Source organism: Mastomys coucha, unplaced genomic scaffold, assembly GCF_008632895.1.
Source record: "Mastomys coucha isolate ucsf_1 unplaced genomic scaffold, UCSF_Mcou_1 pScaffold22, whole genome shotgun sequence".
In the NCBI taxonomy this organism is placed as follows: domain Eukaryota; kingdom Metazoa; phylum Chordata; class Mammalia; order Rodentia; family Muridae; genus Mastomys; species Mastomys coucha.
The window spans coordinates 199,742,001-199,768,047 of NW_022196905.1; the positions used below are offsets into that span (position 1 = coordinate 199,742,001).

General features: G+C 37.6%; 1 pseudogene; it reads right to left on the reverse strand.

Annotated features, from left to right (window-relative positions):
* The window catches only part of LOC116104807, a 35,261-nt pseudogene extending 9,355 nt beyond the window's left edge, over window positions 1-25,906 (reverse strand).
* Window positions 25,907-26,047: the final 141 nt, after the last annotated feature.

The window sequence follows — 26,047 nt, forward strand, 5'->3', positions numbered from 1 at the left end:
ACATAATGCCTGGCTTTTGGTTTTTGCATCTGTTTGAATTTTATAGCCAAGGAAGCCTCTCTAGTGGTAGATAAGGCAGTAGTCTATGAGTAGAGCAGAATATCATTAAAAGTCATTTTATTGATTTTTGTTTTTTAGATAAGTAGTATTGGGTTTTACCCTAAATCTATGAGCTATTTAATCTGATTTCTGATTGTTCAGAAATTATTCTGATTATTCACTGTGGGTTCCTTCTCATGAACCTTAGATCAAATCAGACATTGGCAGGCTACTCCAATATGTTTTGGGCCACCATTGACCTAGCATATTTTGTAGGCATGACAGATTGTAGGTCAAAGTTTGTGACTAGGTTGTTGTGTTTCTCTTTCAAAAGCCTGTAAGACTTTCCCATACCAATGAGATTTAAACATAAGGATGAAGGCTTCATGTAGGCATCAATTCAACTTCTCCAAGTTCAGAGTTGTGTGAGTGTTATTTAGTTCATATAATCTGTTAGCTCCAGTATTTCTGTTTAGTTTTTGTATCAATTACCTGTCTATTTGGTGAGAGTGCAATACTGAAGTCTCCCACTGTCAGTGGGTAAGGGTAAAAATGTAATTTAAGGTATAGTAGTGTTTCTTTTGCAAAATTGGCTGCCCTTGTGTTTGTGGGCATAGATGTTAAGAAATAAAATATCTATTTTCCATTGATACATATGTAGTGTCCTTCCCTATCTCTTTTGATTAGATTTGATTTGAAAACTACACTATTGAATATTAAAATGGCTACACTAGCTTATTTCTTAGGTCCATTTGATTAGAATATCTTTTTCTAAATCTTTACCCTGAGATTATATCTATCTTTGATATTGAGATGCATTTTTTGGATGCAACAGAAGGATGGATCCTATATTTGCATCCATTGTTAGTCTGCATCTTTTTTCTTTGGTTATTTTATTTATTTACATTTCAAATGTTATCCCCTTTCCAAGTTTCCCTTGTACGAACCTCCTACTCCATCCCTTCCTTGCTGCTCCTATGAGGGAGCTCATCCACTCACCCACTCCCACATCACCCTGCCCCCAGCATTCCCCAACACTGGAGCATTGAGCCTCTGCAGGACCAACCTCCTCTCCAACTGATGCCTGACAAGGCTTCCTTCTGCTACATAAGCAGCTAGAGCTATGGATTATCCCCTGTGTACTCTTTGGTTGGTGGATTAGTCCCTGGGAACTCTGGGAGGTTTGGTTGGTTGATATTGTTGTTCTTCCTACAGGATTGTAAAGCCTTTCAGCTTTTTCAGTCTTTCCCCTAACTCCTTCATTGGGTTCCCATGCTCAGTCTGATAATGGTTGGCTTTGACCATCAGCATCTGTATTGGTCAAGCTCTGGCAGAGCCTCTAGCAAGTAGCAAGTGCTTCTTGGCCTCACAATAGTATCTGGGTTTGGTGTCTGCAGATAGCATGGATTCTAGATAAGGCAGTCTCTGGATGGCCAATAGAAAGTCCTAGATACCAGGAAAGCAAGAGGCTCCCAAAGGGAATGTCATTGGCTGAAATGCCCAACAAAGGGGAGAGAGAACCTGTAGAGACCATATCCAGAGGCTAGGCATGGCCCCCAGTTGAGGGATTGGGCCACCCACTCATCTCAAAATATTAACACAGAATTGTTCCTATCTAAAGGAAATGCAGGGGTAAAGAATGGAGCAGAGACTGGAGGAAAGGCCAGCCAGAGACTGCCCCACCAAGTACGTGTCTTTTTATTGGGCAATTGAGACAACTGATATTGAAATATATCAATAAGGATTGCTGATTATTGTAGGGGGGGTTCTGTTGTTTTGTGTGTGTGTGTGTGTGTGTGTGTGTGTGTGTGTGTGTGTGAGTGTGTGTGCATGCATGCTCACATACACCCGGGTGCACACACTCATTTCCTTTCTTTTCATTTTGGTAGTGTGAGATTCTTTAATTTTTTAGTTGTCATGGGTGTAGTTAACCACTTTTGTTTGGTGTTTTCCTTCTAGTTCCTGCTCTGAAGCTGGATTTATACATATATACTGTTTAAATTTGATCTTATCATGGAATATCTTATTTTCACTATCTATGATGACTGAAAGTTTTCTTGCTCTACTAGTCTGGGCTAGTATCTATAGGGTCTTAGAGTCTGCAGTCTTTCTGCCCAGGTCCTTCTGGCTTGTAGAGTGTCCATTGAAAAGTCAGATGTAATACTAACAGGTCTGCCTTTGTACGTTGGGTGATCTTCCCTTGCAACTTTACATAATCTTTCTTTGCTCTGTATAGTGTTTTGACTATTGGGTTGAGAGAACTTTCCTTTCTGGTCTGATCTGCTTGTTGTTCTGTATGCTTCTTGTAATAATCATCTACTTATTTAGGTTAGAAATTTTTTCTTCTGTGATTTTGTTGAAAACATTTTCTTTGCCTTTGATCTGGGGTTTTCTCCTTCCTCTAGAGCTGTTATTCTTAAGTTTGTTCTTTTCATAGTGTCCCAAATTTCCTGGATGTTTTATGTCAGGAGTGGTTTAGATTTAATATTTTCTTCAACCAATGTATCCATTTCTTCTATTATATCTTCAGTGCCTGAGAGTCTCTCATTTATTTTGTTGGTAACACTAACCTTTGCAGATTCTGTTCAAATTCCTAGTTTTTTCATTTCCAGAATTCCCTTAGATTGTGATTTCTTTATTGCTGCTAGTTTTATTTTTAGGTCTTAGACAGTTTCTTGTTTCCTTCAACACTTTGTTTGTGTTTTCTTGGCTTTTTTAAAAAGGGATTTATTTATTTCATCCAATTGTTTATTTTCCTGGGTTTCTTTAGAGGATTTATTAATTTCCTCTCTAAGGACCTTTATCATTTTCATATAGTTGGTTTTATGCTCTTTGTCTCTTTGTTAAAATAATCAGGGCCTGGTGTGGTAGATTAGCTATTGCTAATTACGTTTTATAGGCTGGCATCTCAGGATTTGGGTTTGGGATAATTCAAGGTCTAGTTGGTGGTTTCTTGACTTGTCATTGTTGGGTGGCTATTGTGTTCCTTGGTTTCTGTGTTTCCTCTCTTGACTTTAGGAGAGTATAATGGTTATTTGTTGCCTGTTTTCTTGGCCTGTTCAACTGGTATGTTCACAGGGAATGCTTGCTGGTTTTGGAAGCTTTGGGAACTGGGGTTTGTTGGAGAAAACAAGGTTGAGAGAAAATGTCTTTTTGATCCCTTGGGGATAAGGTTAGAAAAGAAAAGGGGACCACAGCAGGTTTTCAGCTACAGCACTGGGGATGATAGGGGAACTGGATCTCAGAAACAATAAGAGAGATGTGGGTCTGCCTACAGGCTGCTTGTTGTCCTGGTAGAAACTGGCCCTGGGTTATCATGGGCTCTGTGATGGAGACAAAGCAACAAGTAGAGGGAGAAAGGTTAGGAGGGGATGGTTTATGGGTTCCACAGAACATGAAGATATGGGAAGAAGGCTGCAGCTACTGTTCTTTTAAGTGCTATGGACAATATTGAGAGATTAGGTCTGGAGGAACAGAAAGAAAGTTGAAGGCAGCCTACATGATTTTTCTAGCAGATCTGACCTGTGGATTAGCAGGGAATATCTGCTGGAGTTGGCAACTGGCATATGTGACTAGTAGACAGAGGGAGCTTAGGAAGGGAGGGTCTGTGGGATAAGCAGGAGATGTGGGAAGGGGTGAGGGGATATCCCGGACCCGCGGGATCTAGTTATTCCATGGGTTTCAAGGGGAACTAGACCTGGAATAGAATGAGCAGAAAAAAGGAGAGGAAGGCCTTGTAAATCTTTTGTCAAAGCCTCGTTTATTAATGACCAGTGGCCAGTATGTATACGTTACTGAAACAGAAAATGAGGAGGGGGTGAAGGGAATTCCCAGCAGATGACAAGAATTATGTAGGCGGGTGGGGGTTACAGCAAGAGGCACAAGACTGAGGTCATGTAGGCAAATGACTGCTGTTTCAAGATCAACAGAGTCTGGTAGCTAGGTGTGAAGCAGGCAGAAAAGCAGTAGAGCCCTCCCTGTTGAGGTATTTTGGTATTTCTATGCTAATTCTCTGGTTCTGCTGGAGGCAGGCACTAGGAGATTCTGACCTAGCACTTCTAGCTAATGTCCTTGAGTGAGGGAAGCCTTTCGATTACTCTCTAGTATGTAAAACATTTCTAACTATTGTGGACTGTCCTAAGGAATGTGTTTGACCTCTATTGCTAGCTCTGAGGAAAGCCTGTCTAGCAAGGCAGAATCCTTGAGAGAAATTCCAAGTTAAGGACAGCTTGGTACTAAACTAGGATCCTGGTTCTCAAGCCTCTTGGCCCCTGGGTGTCTCCTCCAGAGCTGAGCTTAGCAGTGGGTCAAGCCAGAGAGTGCTCAGAGAGTGCTTTTGGTTTCCAACAAGGGAAGGCTGCAGAGAGTGTTCTGCTGCAGTGCTAGGTACAAGGCTAGGGAATTGAATCTGGGGAAACAGAGAGCTACAACTTGCTTGCCAATGAAAATTGCTTTATGCTCATGTTCTAATGTCCATATTTATTTTAAGAAGGCCTCCTATGATATTTTTCTTTGTGGTCATTTAAAAAACATACAATGGGAAATGGGGTTTAATTTAAGACCATTGGTTAAAATATATAGTTATCCTATTTTAACAACAGAAAAATTACTATATAATAGAGAAATATGATGTCATGGGGTTTCCATTCTTGTGGGATAAGCTATTGTTTATATATTTTCAAATGTTATACATTTTAAAGTATTGCTTGGAAAAACAGTAAGAACTATTAAGTTCCGTGGTGCCTACCAAGTATTTTTTTTTTTTTAAGAGAGTAATGATACTACTCTGCTATCTGGGAGAAGACTCAAGTATGGTAGTCTGTTAAGAGAATTGCAAGCTAATACATGCTAATAAATGCTGAGCTGATCTTATTAAGATAAAATGTTCTAGTAAATCAAATGATACTCATTTTCTTAAAAAAAATTATAATACCAGGTGTTCCAATCTGAGCCATTCATTTACAGCATGATTTAAAATTAGCAAATGTCAACATGATGGAGGGTTAGTTTCTGAAAATAGAGATTATACAAAGTATGTTCAATGCATGCATTGAAGCATAAATAGTAATTCTTTACAGTGCTTTATGGTTACAGGATGCACTTGTACACATCAAATTTTTTGCTGCCTATTACAATATTGTAGCAAAAAAAGCATACAAGACTATCTTTTATTGTTTAGATTTTTCAGATAAGGCAATCTGGGCTCAGAAAGACTTAATGATTTAACTAAGGTTATATCATTTATACACTATGAATTTCAGAACAAGAAACAAAAATCAAGTCTTCTGATTATTGGTTCTATACTTATTCCTATATAGGTTAAAATCTTTTCAGCATTTTAAAGATTCATTTACAAAGAATAATAGATGCCACACACATTCAATGGAGCAGTGTTCATATCTGGTACATGAGAAGACAACCCGCTGTGGTGAGAAGAGGCAGTTAAGGGAAAGATGATCCATGCTGGTCTCTGTGCCCTTCTTTTCCATTGTTTGCTCAATGATTGATATTTCTAAATTTTATAGTTGCAGTCAACCTATTAATTCTAATTTTATCATTCAAATTGCGTTCTCTTGATTAATATTTTCACAAAGTTATTTTTGTCAAAGGAGAATTTAAATATAAAATTTGGATCAGCTTTATACGAGATATAAAAATTACCCTCCATTAAAGCATAAATGAAGAAGATTGGAAGTAGACGATGGCTTCTTGCTGTGGTTCAATGTATAATAGCCCACTTTGACAGATAAATGGCCAATATTTCACAAAATTGTCTATTTTCTCAGTGAAGCAAGATATCTTTTCTTTACACATGGCTCACGAATTACAAAGCTGTTCTGATTGCTGGTAATGTTATGAACCTCATGATTAAAAGAACATTTGAATGATAATGCTTTTCTATGCATAACCCAATAGGAGTCAAGAAAGTAGGGTGGAAATGTATCCATTACTCATTTATTGAGTTTTGCATCAGAAAGGAAAGTCAGCATACTATTACTGAACAAGAGATGAAATGCAACTATAATAGGAATGACCCTGTTATGGAAATAAGAAAAATAACGTTCTTCAGTAAAGATTGCCCAAGTAGGAAGCAATGCTAGCTCACCACAGAAATCAACATTATTTTTGTGTATTAATGTTAAACTTGAAACATATGTATTTTAAATGTTTATATCCATATGTGCATACATATGTATACACATATATATGTATTAATAGTGAAATGAAAATCTAAACAGTGCTGAGGTGATAGCACCTCAGCAAGGTAGGAATGGCCTTTACTAGAAAGACAAGCAATAACAAGTTTTAGCCACAGTGGGGGGAAAGGGAATCATTTAAGCAGAAATGGCAAATATATAAACTAGTACAGATGGTAGATGCTCATCAAAAATTAAAACTAGAATCATGATGTGATACAGAATTCCCCTGCATGGGTTCATACCAAAATAAATTAAATTAGTACTCTGCAGAGATATCTGTACTCTGTATCCACTACATCTTTGTTCACCAAGCCAAAATCCAGAAAGGATCAGAGTACCCATAGATAAGTAGGATGTATAACGAGGTCACTTCAGCCTTAACACAGAGGAAATACTGCCATTTGCAAGAACATGTAGGAGTACAGAAAACACCATTACAAGCAAAATAAGCTTGGTACAGAGAAAAATAGCCATATGAGGAATCTAACTTTTTAAAAGATGAATATATAGAAATATATAGTGATTATTCCCATGAAGGGGGAGGTAGGGAATAGAGGTATAGGGTGAGAAGCAACAGTTTTAATGCATGTGCATTTGCAGCCAGATTGGATTTATCCCTCTGGAAACATAATGTCCATGAGGACAATTGCTTGTTCTACCATATTACATACTGAAGATTTGTTATGAGAACATATTTAAATTACATTATTACTAAAGCAACAATAACTATGAAAGATGAAATGATGAAATGTGTTCTTTATTTAGCCATAGTTAACATTTCACCATGACGTATGTTACATACTGTAAATGCATTGCCTGAAATGAATTTATAAAATAAAACATTATTAAAGCAAAGTATATAAGAAAACAAAACATAGTTGTCATTCTTTACAATTTTTATATATTAATCTTTATTTTTAGTTACACAGTAGGGGTCTCAGGTAATATAATATTTTAATTGTCAATAAAAACTCTACTGAACTTATGAAGATCTAGCATGATTGGGAACAAAAGAATGACACACAGCTAATACAGGAAGAACAGTATTTTCTTTAGGAATGTGACCATTGACAGGTTTTCCTACAACCAAGTACATTGAGCAGCACTAAATTGAATCAGCTTTTATTTTTAAATAAATAAAAACTATGAGTTTGAAAGGGAAACATAGTTGTTAGTTAGTTGGGGGCAGATATCTCCACATACATGTATGAAATTCTCAGAAATCAAATTTAAAAGTAAATCAAAAAACAACTTTGTAAGACTTATGACAGTCCCAGGGTTTTCACCATTCACTGGTCCTTGTTTTAAGTTGAAGTATCCTCTGCCCAGAAGAACATCTATGAATTAAGGTCAGAACCTTGACAAACAGAAGAATAAGATTCTTAAATAGACTTCACTTTCTTCTACAACTAGCATTTCTAGGTCAAGAGGAGCAAGAAATGAAAGTAATGGAGATAATGTTCACATTTCCCTCAGCTTAAATAAACTTTCAATAGGCTTCTGTCTAACTCTCGGCCCTGACCTCCCCTTACTACCACCATCTCCTTGGAGGAAAATTGTAATTGCTAATTCTTTATCTTTTGGAGGTATAAATCTTTTTTAAGGCCTCTTGCCAGATGTGTAACTGAGCAGGGTCTTTTGCAGAAGCTGGGGGCTATTCCTGTAAAATTGAATCATCAAGAAAGATAGCTCCCCTGTCTCCCAGGCACTGTGGGAGTAGAATCTAACTTCCATGAGCACCAATTAACAAACACAGATGGTCTAATCACAAAGCAAAACATTTGCAGTGTCAGAAATAACGATGTGTGAACCTCATCCCATTCATTGATCAAATGCTACCCCGACTTCTAACAGATTTCCACTAACTTACCCCAGCCCTCCTAGCTTTTCTTTCACAGAGTTGAAAGGGGGAAATTACTTACATAATGTTGAAAGATATTGACACTGAAGGAATTGTATATGATGAGCTCTTTATTAATTTCATTATTTAGTAGCTTTATGTTTATGATACTTTTTTGTAGCCAAAGTCCACTCAATCCAGAGTCTCTGTTTCCCAGGATTCTATTATTAAGCTCTTGGATCAATATGATGTGTCTGTTATAGCTGAAAGGCCAATTCTGACATTACCCTCTATAGTTCTTCATTTATGTTTGAGTTTGCTCTTTGTGGTGTACAGTTAGGTACCCCTACTGTCACTGTGCTCAAATATGTGATGTGAACAATGAAAGAAAAGTTTGATTTTGGATTATGGCTCCAAAGGGCTTGATCACTGGGCCTACATACTTAAAAACAAAAACAAAAACCATAAACAACAACAAAGAAACCATGGTGGATACAGGATCCTGTGATAGACAACAGTTCAACTCACAATGATAGAGAAACAAAGAGTACACGAAGAGTTCAGGGATAATTCTCCCCCAAAGACTACCTTGTTCTATCTCCTTTCTCTAATGAGTACCCATCACCCAAGTGCTTCAAAAGCAGCAGCAACCACAATAACAAACCTGGGCAAATCGAATTATGTCACATTCAGAAGCTTCTGCACAGAAAATTAAAAAATAGAGTCCTGTAAGATGGGGGAAAACACTCACACACTCTCATGAATACATATAAAAAAGAGCACCCTTCAATACTATAGCAGGCTACTGAACATCCACAGGAACATGCATGAAACAAGCCCGCAGGCCAGCAGAAACAATGGAAACAGGTAAACTCAGGCAGTAGGAGGTGGGGGAAACCCTCTAGAATGTACCAGAGACCAGGGAGTTCAGATACTCTCAGTACTGAAAGAGAGGACCTTAAATGAAATGCCCAACAGTTAGGAGAGGGAACTTGTAGAGTCCACCTCTAGTAGAAAAACAGGGCATCAAGTGGAGGGATGGGGTTGCCACCCCAGAGTCAAAAGTTGACCCAGAATTGTTCCTGTCTGAAAGAACTGCAGGGTCAAAAATGGAGAAGAGCGTAGGGGAAAGGAGGTCTAGTGACAGGGCCAAATTGGGATCCAGCTTGAGTGGAGGACCCAAGGCCTAACACTACTTCTGATACTATGATGTGCTTACAAACAGGAGTCTAGCATGACTGCCCTCCGAAAGGCCCAACAAAGCAACTAAAAGAGTCAGATGCAGATATTTACACCCAACCAATGGACAGAAGCTGGTGACCCCTGTAGTTGAATTACAGAAAAGCTGGAAAAGCTGAGGAGGAGGGCAGCCCTAGAGGAAGACCAGCAGTCTCAACTAACCTGGACTCCTGACATTACTCTGACCCTGAGCCACGAACCAGGCAGCATACTCAAGCTGATATGAGGCCCTCATCACATATACAGGCAGAGGACTACTGGGTCTTGACTCAGTGAGAGAAGATGCACCTAACCCTCAAGAGACCTGAGGTCTCAGGGAGTGGAGAGGACTGGTGAGGTGGGGGTGGGGATATGGAGACATCCTCTTGGAAGCAGTGGGGAGGACATATGGGACGTGGAACAGTCAGAGGGTGGAGCAGGAGGGGGATAAAGACTGGACAGTAAAAAAAATTAAAGAATATATTTATATCATATACTATATTCATATATATCATATATATGAGCTATATATATGATATATAATATATATAAAGAAATGGAAAAGAAATATACATATAAAGAAATAGAAAAGATTCCTTTATGTTATATATATATATATATATATATATATATATATATATATATATATACATACAAGACCTCCGCACAAAAATCAATTCTAAATAAGCCATGGATGTTTTTGTAGATGTTACTTGTCAAACTAAATATCTTATACAGTGTCAACATTTTAAATAAACATTACTGTGAGAGTATGTCTTAAAGGATATCTCTTGGGCACTTTTGTACATATAGTATGTAACATATGTGGCAATAAAGAAATAAAAGTACTTTTAGAACATATTTTAATTGTTTCCTGAACATATTTCCAAAGAAGCATTATTAAAAAGATTAACAATTCCAGAGATGTAAAAGTATTGAAATTGGAGATTGGAGATTTTAAATATGTGAGATAATCATGCAAACTATTTAACTAGTATTGAAAGGCTGAGATGTCACGTCTCAAAATTAGGAAATACAGTAGTCAATAATGCTATGTATTTACATGGGGTGGCACGTAAGAGATGAAAATATGTTTAGTGGTCCCCCACAATCTGGGCGAATAACTATATGGCAGTCATTGAGTGAAGACAAAGCTATTGTAACGAGAAGCTAGCCCAGTTAACCATCCCAAAGACACTAAGTTACTGCTGCTTCTCCTTTCCAGGACAATTTCTACAAAATGATTTCAGGAAAAGAACATCCACCCTACACGTGTGGTCCTCCAAAGCATGACTCTCTATAACCTTTCTCGGAAACTAGCACACATCCCAAACAGTCATGTCTAAGATAGAGCATGAGGCTGCCTCTTAGCCACGTGCTCGTTTACTTCAGGATATTTCACATGGTGAAAAGGATGGAAATGCAATTTAATAACAAGAGAACTATATGTATGCTTCAAAGTGAAAATAGATATAAATCATAATATTGTTTATTCCATCACTATTATAGGAAATGCAAATAATAATTTAAATTGTATTTTATTAAATTTATTATTTTATATTTATTTATGAATATATTTTTGTTTTACTAACAATTATAATAAATTTATAAATGTATTAAATCATAATGTAAATAAATTAGGTCACACTACATAATACATATATGTTCACCCAGAAAATAAATAAATGGATTGCTTGACTGCTTAAATACCGTTGGCCTGGTATGTTTTAATAGATTTGAATCACTTTCTGAACAGCACTTATATACAAAAAAGATAAGTCTCCTTCTGAAGCAAAATACAATGGACAAATGGAAAAGATTCCTTTATGTTTTTATAATGAGCTACCATTAAATCTCATTTCAAGATGTCCCCAGCATGAACATAGCTGCTGAACTACAAACTCAAAAGTAAGTGAAACATTGCTTCCTCTTGAGTGTTGGGGCCTGTAGTGTTGGTCAATCAGAAACAGTTTATTTGTAGATTCTTGATCTATGATTAGCTAAAAGAAATGTCTGCCTCTAGATCACCATACTTCACAAAAGGTTAATCAGAGTCAGACATCTTTGCATTCTGCCTTAATGATGAATGTGATCAGGACATAACTGTCCTGTCTGCTTCTCCCAACCATGGGTGACATACTGAGTTAAATGTTCTTTTGAAACACTATGTCACCACAGCCAGCTTGTCTCTCTGTACTGCAGTTCTAACACTTTACTTATTAAGCATTTCATAGTATGAAAGAACAAACTTCCAGAATTCATGCAGGCAAATGGGCAGGATACTCAAAACTTCAGTATGAGTTATTGCCCTAGGAAATGATTGCTGTCTTCCACCAGATTTTAACAGTGTTGGTTCCACTGTAGGAAGAGATACTTTGTGATTTCTCCACGGAATACAAGTGTCACTCCATATAAAAATCACCATCAGGGCTTAACAATAATGTGAAACCCAGACACTCCAGTTAAGGGATTCAGCTCCATATATATGGGAGCAGGGTCTATGAGACTGCGAGACTAACTTCTACATATTTAAAGATGATTTTGATAAATTTTCTTAGACCAGTGAGTGTTTATTCCATAAGCTTTTCCTGATGAATAATAAAATACCTACTTTTACTGCTTATTATTGCCAGAGTCAATTACTAAGTAATATAAAAACTCATTTGTTCTGAGTATTTTCAAAGCAATTGACTGGATAGCTAAATATTACATTTTTTTGTAATTCTGCTATTAAAATATGTCTGCTATTTTAAAAATAAATGCAGATATCTGTGCGTCTAAATAATACCCCTAAGATTGAATGTAGTTAGCTCAGTGAGTGAAGCAGAACAATTATACCAACAATAGATTAAAAATAATGATCCTGGTGGAATAAAGCTGTGTGGAATAATTTTAGATTCCTAAAAATGAACATGAGCTGTTTTCAAAAACAAGTCTGAATTTTAATCTAAGTACAAAGCATTATTTGTGAAGATAAATAATTGCTCTATGGAAGAACTGAGTAAACATGGAATGGAAATTGTGGATGAAAAAATTAAAGATTGTTTTTCCTATAAGAGGTAACTTGAACTGCGGGATGCTCTCTTCCTTTTCTCATACAGAAGAGCATCTCCTTTTGGTGTGTGGTTCAGTAGAGTTACACGACCAAAATCTTACTAACATATTATAGGCCTCGTTGGGTAATGATGTTTTACTCAGAGCAGTGCCCTCTATACCACTGCATGTCATCAATGATGTCTCTCCATCCCAGAATTATCCAACTCTAGACGAACTCTAGGAGTCCACCAAAGTAGCTGATGTCTAAGATTGTCATGTAATGAAGCCAATACCGTGCTCCATTACACTGTGCATATGTTACGTAGCCAGCATATATACATTACATAGCCAGCACTATGGAACATAATGCCAATGTGTCGATCCATGAGCTGGGGTATTCCCTGGAAGTCACTGATCACTGACCACAGCACACTGCATTCCAAGAAGCGAATCTTTACAGTACCATGCACGTCTTCTCCATCTGTGGCATCAAATGGTTGCCAAGAGCTTGTCTTATTTTTTTTCTCAAACTTGTTTTGCTAGTTTTATTTTACACTGTAATTATCTAGATTAATTAAATATTACATAAGCTGATGAAATAGGAATATGAAGAGAATCGTTTCCAAGAAGCCTAATTTAAATGTCTTTTATTAAGTGCTTTGATTAAAGACAAGTCACCAAAAATAATGGAGTCTCATTTGGGAATGATAAGGCAATTTATAAGTGGAGAGAAAGTCTTGGAAATTTAGGACTTTTTTTTTCACTCTGTTTATACGGTAATCTTTCTCCCTGCACTTTGAGTCAAGAGAGACTAGGAAATAAGAGATAGTAGCTAGCAACTATACACAAAAAAAAATCACACAAAATTCAGCCAGTGAATATAGATTCAGGCCAAAGTCCTGACCACAGCAATAAAGATTAATAAAATAAATTAATTAATGTGTCTATGTTAACATAAAATTGTTAGCAAATACAACACCATGCATTATTCTAAGCTATTCACAGCACAGGGCAATTGTTTATTTACCATTTGACACTTTTAAGTGACTTTCAAACTTACTGACCAGCTGCCACAACTTATTTCGTTATATGAATGAACACTTACATAATTACATCAGCAGCAACAAAAACCTCTGTAGGTTCAAGGCTATAAACCAGCAGCCTGTAAGATGAATTCAACTCGGGGGAACATCTGTGAAACTCCGAAATATATTGGACGTTTCCACACACAAAACAAAACAAAACAAAACAAAACAAAACAAAACAAAAAAACTGCATCTTCTAAAAAGGTGGATTGGGCAACTATGGACGTGAAGTGCCCTCTCAGCCACGCCTCCCTCTCAGCCTTGCTGACCCTCTACAGCCTGCTCAACCCTCTCATATACTCCCCTACACCTGCCCACTCCCCTTAGGCACCTATGTTGGCTAGCCCTGCTCTAAGGTCTTGTTTGTAAAAAGTAAGGATTTTTAATCGGCCTGTGGTTCTTGGTAAGAAAATCATCCCCTTTTCCAAAACAGACAAGTTCGCTCAGTAAATTTCTCCCCAAAGTTTGCATGTAGTATCATTTTTAAGACACAAACATATTCACACACGGAAAAAAATGCTTTCTTTAGTACTTTCAAGTACTAAAAACAAAAAAAAAAAACAAAAAAACAAATCAACCCTATGTTTAAAGTACGCTTATGATGAAGGAATATAAACTATATACTTGTATGTTCAACTACTACAAAACTCGAAAGGCTGAAATGACTTTGCACTTGATTCTATAGTTGCTCGCTAAACTGTAATTACAGTAAAAGACTGCAATAACTTGAAGCAGAAATCTTCCGTCTCGTTATACATCACCCACCCCACAAAGACCCACAAATTAAGTAAAGTCTTAGCAGTAAGTCTATGCTACAAGCAGGGTGTGGTGGAACCCTCAGGAGCTGAGGCCTAATGCAAATGAGCTGAGTTTGCTGAACTCCAAACCCACCCCACCCTCACTTCCATGGATGTCTTCTCCTTCTCTTCCTCCCCCTCCCCTTCCCTCTTCCCTTCCCCTCCTCCTCCCTCTCTCCCTTCCTCCTTTCTTCTTCTTCTTCTCCTTCTTCTTCTTCTTCTTCTTCTTCTTCTTCTTCTTCTTCTTCTTCTTCTTCTTCTTCTTCTTCTTCTTCTTCTTCTTTTTCTTCTTCTCTCCCTCCCTCTCCTCTTCTCTTCTCTCTCTCTCTCTCTCTCTCTCTCTCTCTCTCTCTCTCTCTCTCTCTCTGCAAGGGATCAAATTCAAGGCTTTGCATGTCAAATCACTGTTCTAACCCTCAGCTGCCCACTCAGCCCATATAAGGTCACTTCATGAATCTCCCAATTAAGAGAACCTTTTACTCTTCTGCCTCACAGCTGGCAGGGGCTGTGGAGACATCGACCTCTACTCTACTTTACCTCTGAACTTTAAAGTCTCCCAGATCTCTCACCTCACCAGATCTCAGGCACTCACTCAACCTTACTCTTTTTACTTTTATTCTTCTCTCATACATTACATCATGACCACAGCACCTCCTCCCTCCACTCCCCCCGCACACATAAACTCTCCCCCAGATCCACTCTTCTTTTCTTTCCTGAGGGGGGGGGGGCAGGTCTCCCAGGTGTAGACACTGACACTGAACATGGCCTAACAGGTTACATAGTAAGACTAGAGACAAACCCTCATATCAAGGCTGGACTGGGCAACCCCATAGGAGGAAAGGGGCCGGCCATCAGAGGGAGCCCACACTTGACACTGCCTGGGTAGTAAGGAGAGCCAGGACAGCCCAAGGAAGATAGATACCAAACAGGACTTCACTTAAATCTTACAGCTCCATTTGCTGACCTGATACCCATCTACCCATCACCTGAAGGTAACTTGATGGTCACAAAACTTAAATACCTCTCTCTCTCTCTCTCTCTCTCTCTCTCTCTCTCTCTCTCTCTCTCTCTCTCTCTCTCTCCCTCCCTCCCCCCTCCCTCTCTCCTGCTTTCCCTATCTCTCCCTTTGCTTCTCAACTGTCACACACCTCTGCCTTTTATTTACTTCGTGGTGTATTTTAACACCACAGACCCAATACAAACAATGTTCCCAAGTGGCCGCAGAACCAAACTTCTCAAACTGAAAGCCTGAATTAACTTTTTTCCCTTCCAATTGCTCATCTGGTGTATTTTGTCACAGTTGTGAAAAGTTAATTAATGGAAAGGCCATGAACAAACCACATAATCAATTATTTATTTTAATTCCAATAGCCCCACCTTACAATGAGTGTTTAGAAAACACATGAAATATTTAAAATACTATTGGATAATATTTCCTGATATTTTTGAAAGAATAAAATAAGTGATCTGTTAGATCAAAGAGGGGAGACTAATTTGTATCTAAAGTAAATATCATTTTTTTTTTATTGACAGTAAGATTTTACCTGGAGATATTGCCTTACTTTCCTTGTTTTTTTTTCCTCCTTATAATAGAATGCAGCAGAATAAGAAATTTATGAATACATTTGATGAGCACTTCTAAAGGCTGCTAAATCCAAGAGCATGGTGTAGGATCTAACAAAGGTCTTCATGCTATATCACAATGTGTTAGAAGGGAGCTGGAATTAGGCAGAGAGGAAGCCTGAATTGAAGGCAGGCTTTGAATTAGAGACTGTCTCTACAACTAACCCACTCCATGATAGGAACATTGTTATGCTCATGAGATGACCCAGACACCCCTTGAAGGCCCCAATTCTAACTACTGCTGTAATATTAGTTAATTTTAGCAGGTGTTTTAGAAGATGCACACACCCTTAGCAGAAATATAAGTAGTACTCCATTCAATAAAATGAGATATGTTTATGAAAAGATACTGAGTCATAAACTAGAAATTGGGTTTTAAATGTTAGAAGACAGGGGTTAGGTTTCATGATGAATGCAATGGGGAGTGTCCAGAAATTTTAGTCTTATAGCGATTACATGAACATAGGTACTCAGGGAAATGTAGCAACAGCATACTTTGAGAAAGACTACAAGCTAAGTGTCTGTTATAGCAGAGAGAGTACTTGAGTTAGAGCAGTGCCTGTTAAAAGAATCTTACATGGACATTCAGAACACCTTGAATATGCATATTAGCAGGAATCAGCAAGATGAGAAAGTAAGCAAGGAGGAAGACTTCAAAGATGCTTAGGTTTCATAGGTCTTAAAGTAGCTTTGTTACAGACAAAAGGAGCTGGAAAAGAAAACCCTTTGGAAGGCAAGAAAATAAGAAATCTGACTTTGAAGACTGAATTATTTAAAAAATGTTCTGAAATGATTAGCAGTAAGGAAGGAGCTACAATGCATAACAAATCCCATCCTTAAATACATCAAATACCAATCAGTGACATTCCTAAAGTTCTTGCAATAGATTTAAGAATATTTTTAAAATCACATATATTTAAAAATCACATATATTTAATAGGAGAACTTATATTAAAGTGGCAAAACTTTCTATTTTAAATTTAGGAGAGATTACATTTTTTGCAAAGATTATAAAAAAGGCTGGATACGGTTTTTTTTTTAATAAGTTTGTAAAATGGTATCAAGTTACTTTAAAGAATAGAAAAAATAATAATGGTCATAATTATCAATTATGGCAGTTATAAACTATCACTATTTATATGCCTGTGAATGTTAAGTATAGTAAATAAGAATAAGTCTATCAGATAGTACTCTTTAAAAGCCAAATAATGAGTAGCTAGAGAATCTGAAAGTTACCTTTTACCTACATTAAAATTTAAAAATTGTATTGAAAATGTATATTTAAGGATTTGAAATTACTGAGATAACACACTTAATTTAGACATTTTAAAGATTTTTTAAATTTATTTATGTTACTTATTGATGAATATTTATCTGTGCACCACATGAGTACAATGGCTGTGGAGGCAAGAATAGTGTTGAATCCCCTGGGATTTGAGTTACAAAACATTGTGAGCTGCCATTGTGTGCTAGAAATTGAACCTGGGTCTTCTGAAAATTGTAGCCAGTGCTCTTAGCTGCTGAGTAATGTCTCTAGTGCCTTAATTAAGACATTTTAAAGACTGGATTTCATTGTGCAATGGGAGGCTACAGGAACAAAATATATGTTGTATGTAAATTCATTGACTATCACTTTATTATCAAAGTCAGTATTATCTAAGAGCAATAGATTTATGAGCTCAGAAGTATAAGCCCTTAAATACAGACTGCCATTCCATCCTCATCTATGGCAGACTTAACATATACAGCAGATTATCCAAAGCAAGACTTGAGATTTTAGTGATAAGAAGCCAGGATGAGCTATGTAAGCTATTCAAACTGCTGCTGTAATGAAAGAACTAAAAGTCATTTTCTCCCCACAGGAACTCGTGGGAGGGCTAAAGAACTGTGTTATAAATAACCAGTGTTACCTTCTTCCCCTACTGTGAGGAGGCTTTCTAGAGCTTCTGGGGAGACAGTCAGCCTCTCCACTAACCCCCATCACTGAGGCCATCAGAAAATGAAATGGCTTCTCGGGAGGCAAATTAGCAAAGAAGACATTTCAAATGCTCATCAAATGCTAGAACTCTGCGGGATCTGAAGTGGCTACCACATTGAGTCCAAAGTAAACAAATGTAAAATCCTGAAAAGTATGTTAAAACCTGTAAAACGGATATATGAATGTCTTCAAGCCAAGAGAAAACAGATTTTCTATTTAACATTTTTCAGTGTTCTTTGTATGTGTGAGAGCACATGTGTGTGCATATCTGTGTACAGATTGACATCAGGTGCCTTCCTCAATTGCTCCTTCAGTATTCCTTGCTGTTTTGTAGCACTGTAACTGTCCTGATGGAGAATGAACAGAAGGGCAAGGATAAGGGTTGCAATTTACAAAAGTGCCAGATGCTAATAAGTGTTGCCCTCTGTCTCAATACACTTGAGAAGATGTGCCAAGATGGTTGTACACTGCTGAGATAGAACCTGAACTCAGCAATTCCACTAGTTTGTCTGGTCAAGGAGCCCCAGGAATCCAACTATTTCGGTGTCTCCAATATTAGGATCACTGATGCATGTTGCTGGACCGGACTTTTCCAAGAAGGTGGTAGGAATCTAACATAGGTTGCCATGTTAATACAGCAAGCACTTTCCAAGTGAGTCCCCTACCCTCATCACCCACCTCACCAGAACACACACTGACATCTGGTCATCTGAAGAACAATGATTGTTCTACCTTACATGTTATCTTGAGTAAGATGATGTCACTAATACAGTTGTAGAGAACTGATATGTAAATATTTTTAAGAGGCATATAACAGGATTATTTCCTTTAGATATATCTATGGCATTAAAGGAAAGCCCTGCTTAAATTCTAGGCATTTAAGGGTAAATTTCTGGCAAAACAAGTAATTCATTGTACATCTGTGTCTATTTATCATGTTTTATTTTTTATTCCATAAGAAAATGCTCAATGTAATACTAAGCTATTTTTTCACTTTAAAAAAAATTTTATTGATTCCTTGTGAATTTCAAACAATGTACCCCCAAATATCCCTCATCTCTCAGTCCTTTCATATCTTCCCTTTGCCTCTGCAACCTCCCCCCAAAATAATATATACACCAACAAGCAACAACAAAAACAAAGCATAGAAAACAACTCATGGAAGCTGTAGCATGTTATAGTGTGTCCCACAAATCTTCTCTTGCAAATGTTCATTGCAGTGAATCATTAATCTAGTTTGAGATTTCTGTGACACTGTCAATATTGGATCCACATCTGAATTCCTCCTGGTTATCCCTTTGTTGCCCTATTTCATGAAGATCTTGCAGCTTTGGGACCTGAGGGCTAGCCCTTTCATGGGTCCCACCTGAAGGCTAGCCCTTTCATGGGTCCCACCTGAGGGCTAGCCCTTTCATGGGTCCCACCTGAGGGCTAGCCCTTTCATGGGTCCCACATGAGGGCTAGCCCTTTCATGGGTCCCACATGAGGGCTAGCCCTTTCATGGATCCCACATGAGGGCTAGCCCTTTCATGGGTCCCACATGAGGGCTAGCCCTTTCATGGGTCCCACATGAGGGCTAGCCCTTTCATGGGTCCCAAACATTTGCAGATGATACTGATTTGGGGGTAGGCCCAATTTCTCACTTTTGCAATGAAATTGTTTTTGAGCACTTTGATCATAAGCATTCTGCATGTAGCTCAGAACAATGAAAGTCCCTGAGGATCCCTTTGAATCCACAAATCAAAGTAAACAGCAAATCTCAAAGTCTGAAGATATTGTTGGTTGTCAAACCCTGTCTGGGCTAAGGATAAAGAGCTACTCAAATGGTCCAGGTTAGTGACCTTGATGAACACCATAAAGCAAAGACTGTATAAGTGAAAAGGACAATGTTTCCATGATCCTCTTGGACTTTTCCACAGACTGGAGGCCAAGAGCACAATGTGCTCTTCGGTGCCTTGGGAGGCTGTTGGTTCATCAGTGCACAAATGAAAAAGATGCCCTTGAAGTCAGAATTTTTCTCTGGTCCAGGTGTGCATAAAAGTGATTCTCATTAAAGACAATAGGCATTTCCTTTATGAAAAGCATAAAGTAGTTTCACATTTGCCTGCTTTCATTGTGGCTCACTGAAGAGATACCCATATATTATTATTCATAATAAAATTAAACAAAACAAAAACAGAAAACAAAAATCCACTCATAGATTTCTTTCTTGATTAACCCATGCTCCTGTTATAAAATACCACTGACTTGGTGTTTTATAAACAACAAAAAATCAATTTCTCACAGTTAAGAAAACTGGAAAGTTCAGGACCAAGGAACCATCTGCCTAAGCATATGGTGAGGGTTCTTTTGAGATGTTGACTTTAATATATGATTCAGTGTGTGATGATAGTTCTTCTGAAATGTTGACATTTGATTGTAAACACTGTGTCTTTACAGGGCAAAAGATTTGAAGAAGCAAATGAAATTGAAGGTTGAACTTGCCACCTAAGCCTTTTTAGAAGACCTTTCCTAAACTCTCCACTTGCAAATTCCTGCCTCTTAATATTGGAGCTTTAACATGAATTCTGAGGAGACCATACATTTACACCATAGTCATTTCCTTTCTTCCTTGTTCACAAACTGAACATACTCTGCACTCAGTATGTGCCATATGTCTTACTTGTTAAGTCCAATGTAAATTTTCTTATGTGCATGTACCCTTCTCAAGGAAACCTCTTGAAATAATAATTCCAGTTTACCTTTAGACTTTTATTCTTATAAGAAATGAGCCATTTTGAGTGTCATTCATAACAAGCAGATTTATGGCAATTTTGTGAGAAATACAGATACAAATCCTTGAAATTTCTTCAGTGCCTTCCTATTTCTCTTTTATGACAGTCTAGAATCAATGTGACTTCTCTGTTTCTTCTTTCTATATTTTATTTTGAACATCAGCCAGGAGCCTGTGCCTGCATTCCCTGACACTGGATTGGTCACTCATTCTACAAAACTACTCCCATCCAAATACTACTTTGTGGTCAGCCACAAAGATCCTTGTCAACCTCCACTGCTGAGCCTGCATGCTGTCTAGGACTCTTATTCTAAAATGGTATGATTTTCTCTCTCCTCTACACCCCATCCTATTGACAGCTGCCAAGATTTCATTTAGTTAGCTTGTCCTATTGTCCTTTCAAACTTTAATAAAACTTTCCTTGTACTAAGAAAAAGGGAAATAAGAAAAAAGAGCAAGAGAAAGAGAAAGAAAAAAGAAAGCCAGAAAAGGCCTCTTCAGAGTCATCTGTTGGGGTTCAGGAATCACCATACAGACCATATGAACACCAATCTCAGTTCAGCAACAATACTTTATTGAACACACACCTTAATACTGGTCAGATCAGCATCCAGATTGGGGATTGAAACTATGACAACAATCGCAACTGGGACACAAAAAACCACAATGAGCTCATATGAAGGTGCAGGAAGTACTGCCCCGTAGTCAGCTCTGACTCAAGATATTTTAGACATAACAGTTCAAACTGACCTTTGATTTGATGGGTCCTACATAAAGCTCTGTGGAATTTCTTAAGATTAAGAAACCTCTGGATGTATGGAACAGAACAGAATTGAACTGAACTGAATGTGTGATCAGCATGACTTTGTTCTGAGCCAAGTTAGTTTTTGTGTATGTGTCAGTGACCAGCAGGCATATATACCAAGAATATGAAAGAGCTGGAAGGCATAGAACAAAATGGCTATAGTTATTCTTGTGGGGAGGGAAGGGTCAGACCACAACAGCTTTGTCCCAATACCTAAATTACTTCTCAGAATCAACTTTCTCATATATAAAATGGGAATACTAGCACCTATCTTGCAGGCATCCATGAACATATAATAAAATAATGCATGCAAATGTCTTAATATAATTCCAGTAGTGAAAATCTCTTCATATTTGTTACCTCTTCATGATACAGCCACTCATATTTAACCATCCCCATTTCTATGTCATGATAAGCATTGAAGGTAAAAATTGAATATAAAGCTAGGTTGTTTAGCTTGTGGGTTTTGTGGGACTCCTAACTGTAAGAGTGGGGTGTTTTTATCTCTTTTGTATGCTTCTGGGACCCTATTCCTCTTACTGAGCTGCCTTGTCTAGTGAGAATTTATGAGGATTTTGTCTATATGAGGATTTATACCAAGTTATATTGAATCTTGTTAAACATTGTTTAGTTGATATCCCTGGGAGGCCTGCTCTTTTCTAAAGGGAAACAGGAATAGGGATCTCGGGAAGTGGGAGGTGTTTGGAGAACTGGAAGAAGTAGAGGGAGAGGAGGCTGTGGTTAGGACGTATTGTATAAGATAAAAATAAATATAAAGGCAATGAAAACAAAAAGCTAAGGATTAACTATTTTAGTTAATCTCACACAAGAAACTAACCCTCCAGCATTCCAGAATTATCCATTTTTGTCTCAAATTACAGAGTAATGCCTTGCATATAGCCAAGTCTCACCAAATTCAAATGAATACCAAAATATTGAATTAATCAACAGCTAAACACTAAAACCTAGTACACTTAAGAAATGTGCATCTTACACCACAAGAAATGTGTTGGGATTTCTACTCATTAGCTTAGCAAGGTATTTCAATAAAATTCCACTAGAAAATACCTAGAAAACAAAGAAATCTAGATGATTCAGTGTTGCACTGAACACATATTATAAAATCTGAGATTTATAACATGAATATTGTTTGTATGTGTGTATATGTGTGCATGTACATATGTATAAAAACAAAATATTATATACCCCAATAAAATGACAATGATTGCTATTATTTAAAGGTTGCCAGGTATTCTGTCTAGATATATAAACCATTACATATCTAGAAATGATGTTCTAAGAATGTAACTTACAAAGTTCTTATAGCGACACTAAAGTAGATATGCTGTAAATAGCAAGAGTAGAATCTGAGACTAGCAAAGAAGCATGTCTGGGCAGGTACAGTAAAAGATGGTACTGATTAGGACCAGAGCATTCCATTAAGATAGAGACATGGATATACTTTAGAAATCAACAGTGAGGGAGGATGTAAAGTAAGAAGATTAACGAAGGAAAGCATCAGGGTATTTTTAACCAAGGTAAATAGTAAGCAGTGGCACCATTGAAGGGCCATGAGTTCAACAGGAGAAACTAGATTACCAATTAGACTACATTATGATTTCCTCACTAATTGTTCCTTTCCTCAGCCACCAAAAATTCTGTATTTCCCCTCCAGAGGACCACGCTGTCTCTTGGATGCCATTTGACTGTTTCTCTGGATAAGAACTGTCTCCCTCCCTCCCTCCCCCCCTCCCCTCTCTCTATGCTCTTTCAGTTTTGTGCTTTACTCCCCCTTATCTTTTCTGTTCCTCATTAGTGAGCTAAAGGTTTGGAAGAATATAAAAGAGAGATGTAGATTTCACATAAATTCCTCTCTCGGGAAAAGGTCATTGAGCCCAGAAGAAGGAACAAACTACCTTGTAAAACTCATCATTAAACTCAGTTTACTTAGTCCCAGGGCACTATTTATGACAAGTCACTAAAATGCCAGCTTATCCCTCAATGAAATGACTCACTCGGCTTTACAGAGATGCTTCTCATATTTTGTTGGATAATGTCTATGGGATACATAACTACTTTATTTTCTCAGGACTAAAAGTTTTTATACCAAAACACTGGTTATGGGAAAAGCCATTCAATAGTAATACTCTTAAAACCATCTCGAATGGATTGATTTTTTTTTAAAGATTTCTCCATAAAGGCAACAGACAGGAAGTACTGTGTTCACTCCTTGAGCAGTTGCACTAGGGTGCTCATTATTGGCTGATGGGAATGCTGAGTTAATGAGCCTTAGGATCACCCCTTGAAACAGAATGGATAACTTAGCCAGATGCTTTCTCAGCATCACTTCTCTATCTCCTTGGCAAACATCAATAATAATGCCTATGAAAATTTTTAGAAATGCCTTCAAATGGATGATGGTTAGAGATAAGTCTGGCAGGAAAATAATCTCAGCTTATCCATGTTAAAAGTTCAACAGAAATAAGGAAGAGGGGACCCCTGATGCTCAATCTCTTCAACAGTTAAAACATTTAAGAAGTGCTGAAGTACCCACCTCATATTGCTTATTTGGCTGCCATGGCAAAAGTTTTAGGAACTGAATCCATAGATGAGTCATGCTATATGAAATGCTAAAAAGAGTCTCAGGCCAGAAGACTGCTTTGGAGTGAGACAGTGACTGCACATGGTGGTTAATAAGATTGCTTTCCCATTTCTCAGCTGAAAGGATCAGCAGCATAAAGGCAACCTCATCTTAGTACGCACTTTGGGGACTGCATCAGTTATCCCAGGATAGCTATGGACCAACTCCTGTTATTCCGCCAGCTCCCTGCTGAAGGAAGACAGAACAATTTTTATCTTCTCTGAAGATGTGCATGCCACCTGGGAACTCATTATGGGACAAATATTTTGCAGTTGAAATTGCTGAATTAATCATAGATACAAATCCTCACTCAAAGGGAAAAGATAAGCTTGGGAATCAGATAACATGATGAAGACATTGAGCTATTCATACCCAAACCTATAAATCATACGAATTATTAAAACACCAGAGGATCTGCGGGTGTGACATATAAATCACTCCACAGTAAACTGTCAATAAGCCTTAGAATCACTGACGTCAGTTTCAGGAACTAGATAAAATATATCTTTTGTGAGTCTCTGTCTCCCTGAGAATGAAATATTTATATGATATCTTCACTCTGAAACCTAAGTAAAACTCAGCTTATGAGCAAAACTGGGCCAGTAAATAAGTGAAACAGTAAGATGATTTTTTTCTCTTACTACTTGTTCACATAAGTTTCATAACATTTTTATGTTGTTACTTTACTTAATCTACAAACTTTTAAGGCACAGTGTTGCACGACAACATATTAAATTCAATAGGAAACAAAGGATGTCCCCTAAGTCAGTGTTAACAGTGTTTTATTCTTTCTCCTCTCAACCCCATATTTCATAATACTTATTAGTCTCTCTCTCTCTCTCTCTCTCTCTCTCTCTCTCTCTCTCTCTCTCTCTCTCTCTCTCTCTCTCTCTCTCTCTCTCTCCCTCTCCCTCTGTCTTTCAGGAATTTCTTGGATATGAGCCTTTTCTTTCCTTTATCAGAAAACCCAGACTTTGAATACAGTTTGAAGGTGAGGCACACATGGGATTAGTACTGGGGAAATAGAATATTGAAAGGGTGATGAAAGACAATACTTTAAATAAAATGGAAAGCTGGTCTCAGAATGTATTCAGTAACCATTTTCAGGATCAAGGTCTTGAATTCTAATGACATCTACCTAGGTGTGATTCTAAAGAAAAATGTATATAATATTTCTAGGAGCTAACCCTAGAAAATGGACACAGTGATCATTTTCAACATTTCCCTCATATTTTAGCACATCTCTTGCATCTCACCTTTCATAGGCTACAGATGTTATGTGCAAAACACTGATGTCTTAGTATTCTACATTACAGTCAAGGACACATTTATATAGTAAGAATTTATACTTCAGAACAGTAGTTCACTTGGAGGCAATTGTGTCCCACAAGGGACATTTGTCAATGTCTGGGGATAATTGTAGTTGTCACAAATAAGGTCAGGAATGCTACTGGATGGAAGCCAGGGATGCTATTTAATATCCTACAGTGTGCAGAGTAATAGTCCCCAAGAACAAGTAGTTGCCCAAATGGAAATGCCAATAGTGCTGTGCTTTAGACAATTAGTAAGAAACTGAAGTAATGGCCATACTCTTTGTCAACAAAGTCATATGGAGATAGAGACCTTTTCCTGAGTATCCTGAGTAAGCTGAAATTCCGAACACTTCAGTACAATTTTTTAAGAAGTGGTGATTCAACTTTTTCCTTATGTGTTCCCTGTATTCTGTTCTTATCTCCCTCATGTTTTTCTCAATGCAACAGTCCTGCTTTAAGAGAAAGACCCTACTTGGCAGATCACCACATCTCTCACCTCGTTGGCTGAAGTGTAGGAAGGGCATTGGGATGTTCTCCATATGAAAAGCTCAGACGCATGACTTTATAAGTTGATAGTTTAATTACCACATTGAGTTTCTAACTCAAACTTCTCCAAAAGTCAGTTACAGAAAGCTTTGTTAACCAAGGATGAATCATAAAGTCAATTTAAGATTATTTTAGCAAACTCTGCAAAAATCC